Source organism: Etheostoma spectabile, unplaced genomic scaffold (genome assembly GCF_008692095.1).
Source record: "Etheostoma spectabile isolate EspeVRDwgs_2016 unplaced genomic scaffold, UIUC_Espe_1.0 scaffold00018493, whole genome shotgun sequence".
In the NCBI taxonomy this organism is placed as follows: domain Eukaryota; kingdom Metazoa; phylum Chordata; class Actinopteri; order Perciformes; family Percidae; genus Etheostoma; species Etheostoma spectabile.
Window position 1 is genome coordinate 50,993 of NW_022604288.1, and position 6,702 is coordinate 57,694.

Here is a 6,702-nt window from a genome sequence, read left to right on the forward strand (position 1 = left end):
CTGTCATAGGGGTGGCGGTGAAGGTCAGGGGCCTCGACGGACCAGACCCGGGCGGCAGAAGCTGGCTCTGGGGACGTGGAACGTCACCTCTCTGTGGGGGAAGGAGCCGGAACTTGTGCAGGAGGTGGAGCGCTACCAGTTAGATCTGGTGGGGCTTACCTCTACGCACAGTCTCGGTTCTGAAACCTTACTCCTGGATAGGGGTTAGACTCTGTCCTACTCCGGAGTTGCCCAGGGTGTGAGCCGCTGGGCGGGTGTGGGGATACTCACAAGCCCCCGGCTGAGCACCGCTGCGTTGGAGTTTACCCCGGTGGACGAGAGGGTCGCCTCCCTATGCCTGCGGGTGATGGGGGGGGGGGGGGAACTCTGACTGTTGTTTGTGTGTATGCAGCAAACAAGAGTTCGGAGTACTCTGCCTTCTTGGAGACCTTGAATGGAGTCCTGTATGGGGCTCCAGTAGGGGCCTCCATAGTTCTGCTGGGGGACTTCAACGCACATGTGGGCAATGATGGAGATACTTGGAGAGGCGTGATTGGGAGGAACAGCCTCCCTGATCTGAACCAGAGTGGTTGTCTGTTGTTGGACTTCTGTGCTAGTCATGGATCGTCCATAACAAACACCATGTTCGTACATAGGGATGCTCATAAGTGTACTTAGTACCAGAGCAACCTAGGCCAAAGGTCAATGATCGATGTTATAATTGTTTCATCTGATCTGAAGCCATATGTTTTGGACACTCGGGTGAAGAGAGGGGCAGAGCTGTCAACTGATCACCGTTTGGTGGTGAGTTGGGTCAGGGGATGGGAGAGGACTCTGGACAGACCTGGTAAGCCCAAACACGTAGTGCGGGCAAATTGGTAAAGTCTGGAGGAGGCCCCTGTCCGACGGACTTTCAACTCACACCTGCGGCAGAGAATTTGTGCACCCCTGTGGAGGCTGAGGGCATTGAACCTGAGTGGACAATGTTCAAAGTTTCCATTGCTGAAGCTGCGGCGGGGAGCTGTGGTCTTAGGGTCTTAGGTGCCTCAAGGGGCGGCAACCCACAAACACCCTGGTGGACACCAGTGGTCAGGGAAGCCTTTTGACTGAAGGAGTCTTTCCGAGATATGTTATCCCGGGGGACTCCGGAGGCAGTTGCAAGTTATAGACGGGCCCGAAGGGCTGCAGCCTCTGCCGTGACAGAGGCAAAACAGCGGGTGTGGGAGAAGTTTGGAGAAGACATGGAGAAAAACTTTTGGTCGGCACCAAGGTGCTTCTGGAAAACCATTCGCCACCTTAGGAGGGGGATGCGGGGACTCATCCAAGCTGTATACAGTAACGATGAAACGTTGTTGACCTCAACTGGGGAGGTAATAGAGCGGTGGAAGGAGCACTTTGAAAAACTCCTAAATCCAGCTGACACGTCCTCTGTGGTGGAGGCAGAGCTGGAGGATGATGGGGGATTGTCGTCAATTTCCCTGGTGGAGGACGCTGAGGTAGTAAAACAACTCCACAGCATCAAAGCACCAGGGATTGATGAGATCTGTCCAGAAATGCTGAAAGCTCTGGGTGTGGAGGGGCTGTCTTGGTTGACACGCCTCTTCAACATTGCGTGGAAGTCTGGAACAGTGCCTAAGGAGTGGCCTCTCCCTTATTGAAGAGGTTTCCCTCATCCATAAAGGGGGACAAGAGGGTGTCTGCCAATTACAGGGGTATCACACTTCTCAGCCTCCCTTGTACAGTCTACTCCAAGGTCCTGGAGAGGATGGTTCGGCCGATAGTTGAACCTCGGTTTGAGGAGGAACAATGCGGATTCCGCCCTGGTCGTGGAACAACGGATCAGATCTTTACTCTCGCAAGGATCCTGGAGGGAGCCTGGGAGTATGCCCAACCAGTCTACATGTGTTTTGTGGATCTGGAGAAGGCGTATGACCGGGTCCCCTAGGAGAAACTGTGGGAGGTGCTGCGGGAGTATGGGGTGAGGGGGTCCCTTCTCAGGGCCATCCAATCTCTGTATGACCAAAGCGAGAGCTGTGTCCAGGAACTCGGCAGTAAGTCAGACTTGTTCCAGGTGAGGGTTGGCCTCTGCCAAGGCTGCGCTTTGTCACCAATCCTGTTTGTAGTATTTATGGACAGGATGTCAAGGCGTAGTTGGGGCGGGGAGGGGTTGCAGTTTGGTGGGCTCAGGATCTCATTGCTGCTTTTTGCATATCATGTGGTCCTGATGGCATCATCGGTCTGTGACCTTCAGCACTCACTGGATTGGTTCGCAGCCGAGTGTGAAGCGGCTGGGATGAGGATCAGCGCCTCTAAATCTGAGCCCAAGGTTCTCAGCAGGAAACCGATGAAGTGCTTTCTTCAGGTAGGGAGTGAGTCCTTACCCCAAGTGAAGGCGTTTAAGGACCTCGGTGTCTTCGCGAGTGAGAGGACCATGGAGCGTAAGATTGGTCGGAGAATCGAACCAGCCGGTGTGGTATTACATTCTGTTTATTGCACTGTTGTGACGAAAAGGGAGCTGAGCTAGAAGGCAAAGCTCTCGATCTACCGGGCAATTTTTTTTCCTACCTTCACCTATGGTCATGAAGGCTGGGCCATGACCGAAAGAACGAGATCCAGGGTACAAGCGGCTGAAATGGGTTTCCTCAGGAGGGTGGCTGGCATCTCCCTTAGAGATAGGGTGAGAAACTCAGTCATCCGAGAGGAGCTTGGAGTAGAGCTGCTGCTCCTTCACGTCGAAAGGAGCCAGTTGAGGTAGTCCTGGCATCTGGTAAGGATGCCTCCTGGGCGCCTCCCTCGGGAGGTGTTCCAGGCACATCCAGCTGGGAGGAGGCCTTGGGGAAGACTCAGGACTAGATGGAGAGATTATATCTCCAACCTGGCCTGGGAACGCCTCGGGATCCCCCAGTCGGAGCTGGTTGATGTGGCTCAGGAAAGGGAAGTTTGGGGTCCCCTACCTAGAATATTAAACTGCCAATCTAGAATGTTAGGACAAAGTTCTCGAATGTTAAGCTGTATTTCTAGAATGTTAGGTTTAAGTTTTAGAAAGTTAAGCTGCCATTCTAGAATGTTAAGTTCCAATTCCAGAACAATAGGTTGAAGTTTTAGAATTCTTTTAAGTTGCGGTCCTAAAATGTTGCTTACAGTTCTAAAAGGTTACATTGTAGTTCTAGAATGGTAAGTTGCAGTTCTAGAATGTTAAGCTGCCATTCTAGAATGTTAAATTGCAATTCAAGAACAATAGTTTGACATTTTACAAATTTTATAAGTTGTGGTCCTAAAATGTTACTTACAAATCTAAAAGGTTACAATGTAGTTTTACAATGGTAAGCTGCAGTTTTATAATGTAAAGTGGCAATTCTAGAATGTTAAACTGCAGTTCTGGAATGTTAAGTTGCAGTTATAGAACAATAGGATGTAGTTTTAGAATTTTAAGAGTTATGGTCCTAAAATGTTACTTATAGTTCTGCAATGATATTTTGTTGTTGTAGAATGTTAGGTTTCAGTCCTACAAAGTTAATATGCAGTTGTAGGATATTAGGTTTAAGTTCAAGAATGTTAAGCTGCAGTTCTAGAACAATAGGTTGTAGTTTTAGAATTTTAAGAGTTGTAGTACTAAAATGTTACTTACAGTTTACAATGTTATTTTGTAGTTCTCGAATGTTAGGTTTAATTTCTAGAATGTTAAGCGGTTGATCTAGAATGTTAGGTTCTAGAAAGTTAACTTTCAGTTCTGGAATGTTAAGTCTCAGTTCTGGAACAACAACAGGCATTGTCACCAGACTTTAGTATGATCTGAGGAACAGGATGTCAGCACATGCCATGATCGTAGAATGCAGGCACATTTTAGTCTGGTAAATAACAGGTATTTTTACACTGGGATGGAAGTGCTAATTTTGCAATCGACAGCTGATCTTCCCCAATACAGCCACCTGATACTATGCAGAACTCACGGATTCCCACTCTCTAAAACACAACCGCCCAACGTGGGGCTCGAACCCACGACCCTGAGATTAAGAGTCTCATGCTCTACCGACTGAGCTAGCCAGGCACTTCTTAAGATTTAAGTTGCGGTTCTAAAATGTTACTTACAGTTCTAAAAAGTTAAATTTTAGTTCTAGAATGGTAAGATGTCATTTTACAAAGTCAAGCTGCCTTTCTAGAACGTTAAGTTGCAATTCAAGAACAATAGTTTGACATTTTACAAATTTTATAAGTTGTGGTCCTAAAATGTTACTTACAAATCTAAAAGGTTACAATGTAGTTTTACAATGGTAAGCTGCAGTTTATAATGTAAAGTGGCAATTCTAGAATGTTAAACTGCAGTTCTGGAATGTTAAGTTGCAGTTATAGAACAATAGGATGTAGTTTTAGAATTTTAAGAGTTATGGTCCTAAAATGTTACTTATAGTTCTGCAATGATATTTTGTTGTTGTAGAATGTTAGGTTTCAGTCCTACAAAGTTAATATGCAGTTGTAGGATATTAGGTTTAAGTTCAAGAATGTTAAGCTGCAGTTCTAGAACAATAGGTTGTAGTTTTAGAATTTTAAGAGTTGTAGTACTAAAATGTTACTTACAGTTTTACAATGTTATTTTGTAGTTCTCGAATGTTAGGTTTAATTTCTAGAATGTTAAGCGGTTGATCTAGAATGTTAGGTTCTAGAAAGTTAACTTTCAGTTCTGGAATGTTAAGTCTCAGTTCTGGAACAACAACAGGCATTGTCACCAGACTTTAGTATGATCTGAGGAACAGGATGTCAGCACATGCCATGATCGTAGAATGCAGGCACATTTTAGTCTGGTAAATAACAGGTATTTTTACACTGGGATGGAAGTGCTAATTTTGCAAGCGACAGCTGATCTTCCCCAATACAGCCACCTGATACTATGCAGAACTCACGGATTCCCACTCTCTAAAACACAACCGCCCAACGTGGGGCTCGAACCCACGACCCTGAGATTAAGAGTCTCATGCTCTACCGACTGAGCTAGCCAGGCACTTCTTAAGATTTAAGTTGCGGTTCTAAAATGTTACTTAAAATTTCTGAAATGTAACAGTTCCAGAATATTACTTGGCAGTTCTAGAATGTTAAGCTGCAGTTCCAGAAAGTTAGGTTAAAGTTCTAGAATGTCACTTGGCAATTCTAGAATGTTAGGCTGAAGTTCTAGAATGTTAAGGTGCCATTCTTGAATGTTAGCTCTAAGTTCTAGAATGTTAAGCTGCAGTTCTAGAATGTCACTTGGCAATTCTAGAATATTAGGCTGAAGTACTAGAATGTTAAGCTGCAGCTCTAGAATGTTAAGGTGCCATTCTTGAATGTTAAGCTGCAGTTCTAGAATGTTAAGCTGCAGTTCTAGAATGTTAAGTTTAAGTCCTAGAATGTTAAGCTGCAGTTCTAGAAAGTTAAGCTTCCATTCTAAAATGATAAGTTACAATTCAAGAACAATAGGTTGAAGTTTTAGAACTTTTATAATGTTAGGTTTAAGTTCTCGAATGTCAGTATGCAGTTCTTGAATGTTAGGTTGAAGTTCAAGAATGTTAATTCATTACACTTCTAAAAGGTTACATTGTAGTTCTAGAATGGTAAAATGCCGTTTTAGAACGTTAAGCTACCATTCTAGAATGTTAAGTTGCAATTCAAGAACAATAGGTTGAAGTTTTAAACATTTTATAAGTTGTGGTTCTAAAACGTTACTTACAGTTCTAAAAAGTTACATTTTAGTTCTAGCATGGTGAGATGTCATTTTACAAAGTCAAGCTGCCTTTCTAGAACGTTAAGTTGCAATTCAAGAACAATAGTTTGACATTTTACAAATTTTATAAGTTGTGGTCCTAAAATGTTACTTACAAATCTAAAAGGTTACAATGTAGTTTTACAATGGTAAGCTGCAGTTTTATAATGTAAAGTGGCAATTCTAGAATGTTAAACTGCAGTTCTGGAATGTTAAGTTGCAGTTATAGAACAATAGGATGTAGTTTTAGAATTTTAAGAGTTATGGTCCTAAAATGTTACTTATAGTTCTGCAATGATATTTTGTTGTTGTAGAATGTTAGGTTTCAGTCCTACAAAGTTAATATGCAGTTGTAGAATATTAGGTTTAAGTTCAAGAATGTTAAGCTGCAGTTCTAGAACAATAGGTTGTAGTTTTAGAATTTTAAGAGTTGTAGTACTAAAATGTTACTTACAGTTCTACAATGTTATTTTGTAGTTCTCGAATGTTAGGTTTAATTTCTAGAATGTTAAGCGGTCGATCTAGAATGTTAGGTTCTAGAAAGTTAACTTTCAGTTCTGGAATGTTAAGTCTCAGTTCTGGAACAACAACAGGCATTGTCACCAGACTTTAGTATGATCTGAGGAACAGGATGTCAGCACATGCCATGATCGTAGAATGCAGGCACATTTTAGTCTGGTAAATAACAGGTATTTTTACACTGGGATGGAAGTGCTAATTTTGCAATCGACAGCTGATCTTCCCCAATACAGCCACCTGATACTATGCAGAACTCACGGATTCCCACTCTCTAAAACACAACCGCCCAACGTGGGGCTCGACCCCACGACCCTGAGATTAAGAGTCTTATGCTCTACCGACTGAGCTAGCCAGGCACTTCTTAAGATTTAAGTTGCGGTTCTAAAATGTTACTTAAAATTTCTGAAATGTAACAGTTCCAGAATATTACTTGGCAGTTCTAGAATGTTAAGCTGCAGTTCCAGAAAGTTAGG

General features: G+C 43.4%; 2 non-coding genes across 2 annotated transcripts; both read right to left on the reverse strand.

Moving 5' to 3' along the window:
* Window positions 1-3,954: 3,954 nt before the first annotated feature.
* On the reverse strand, window positions 3,955-4,027 carry trnak-cuu (transfer RNA lysine (anticodon CUU)). The gene has a single exon. It is a non-coding gene; the product is annotated as a tRNA-Lys (tRNA).
* An 875-nt stretch (window positions 4,028-4,902) lies between these two features.
* On the reverse strand, window positions 4,903-4,975 carry trnak-cuu (transfer RNA lysine (anticodon CUU)). Its single transcript has one exon. It is a non-coding gene; the product is annotated as a tRNA-Lys (tRNA).
* Window positions 4,976-6,702: the final 1,727 nt, after the last annotated feature.